We start from the raw sequence: 1,023 nt of genomic DNA on the forward strand, positions 1-1,023 counted from the left end.
GGGGCCCCGGCCCCGTGCATTGTCCCGACCCCACGTCCGCCGGGCTTCCCCGGCACAAAGCGCCCGGAGTTGTAAAATTCGAACGCTCCGGCCGCGGTGGAACGGAGGTGTTTTCTCACCCAGGTTGGGAGGCGGGCTCCGGGGACCGTCCCGGTTCTGGGGCGTCCTGTTGGATCTGGTCTGGCTGGGGAACTCCTGACCTCCCCGGGCGCGGGGCTCGCCCGCACCTGCTCCGGTGCGCTCCCCCGGAGGGCGCGCCGTGGCTCGGAAGCGCTCCTCCAAATCACTTTCTAACAGCACTGCCTAGCGTCGGGCTTACATTCTAAAACACCTGCAAGGAACGCAGATGTTGTCAGGCTTTGGACTGGCCCAGAGTTCTGATCCGGGCGCTGTTGGTTTCCGAATCCACCTGTTTTTCTGGGAGTTTGGTACCTGGCAGTGTGTGGTGCAGCCAGCATCCGGCCAGGTGTGCGCTTGCAGCCGTGCGAAAGCCCCGCCGCACATGGCTGCCTGCATCAGAATCAAACCTGACTCGAAAGGTAACTCGGTTTTCTGCCGATGTGGCAGTAATTTTCCAGGGCACTGTAGTTTGAGGTATAGAGTCTTGGTTATAAAGGTTGGATGTAAAGACACTGTAAAGAGAAGGGTGTTGGATTTACGGAGTTGGTCATTGGAAGGCACTTTTTCTCCTGGCCCATTCCACTGAAACAAAGCAAAGTCCGAATGGTCTTTAAAAAGTTTTCTTATCTACGTGACGGGTTCAGGCTGTTGGGAGTCAAATGGAGGCCACCTGAATGAAAAGGGCGTGGAATGCTTTATTCTAGTTTTACTTTTAGCAAGGGATCTTGGGTTGCGTCAATGAATGAAGCTCCAGGGGAGCTCAGGAAAAGCAGTGTTTGGTCCTGTGCGGTGGCTCCAAGTGTGGGGCGCTGCACAACGGTTGGTGGGAACACTTAAGCGTGACTGGTGTTCCCCTCTGTATAACTTACTGTCAGTAATTGGATGGTCACTGAAAAAATGGCT

General features: G+C 55.6%; 1 long non-coding RNA gene across 1 annotated transcript in view; it reads right to left on the reverse strand.

Moving 5' to 3' along the window:
• The window catches only part of LOC105542597, a 4,557-nt gene extending 4,249 nt beyond the window's left edge, over nt 1-308 (reverse strand). The window contains exon 1 of the long non-coding RNA XR_001006501.1: nt 120-308. This is a non-coding gene — a long non-coding RNA (uncharacterized LOC105542597). The remainder of the gene's footprint in view (nt 1-119) is intronic.
• Nucleotides 309-1,023: the final 715 nt, after the last annotated feature.

Source organism: Mandrillus leucophaeus, unplaced genomic scaffold, assembly GCF_000951045.1.
Source record: "Mandrillus leucophaeus isolate KB7577 unplaced genomic scaffold, Mleu.le_1.0 Scaffold263, whole genome shotgun sequence".
NCBI classification, from domain to species: Eukaryota; Metazoa; Chordata; class Mammalia; order Primates; family Cercopithecidae; genus Mandrillus; species Mandrillus leucophaeus.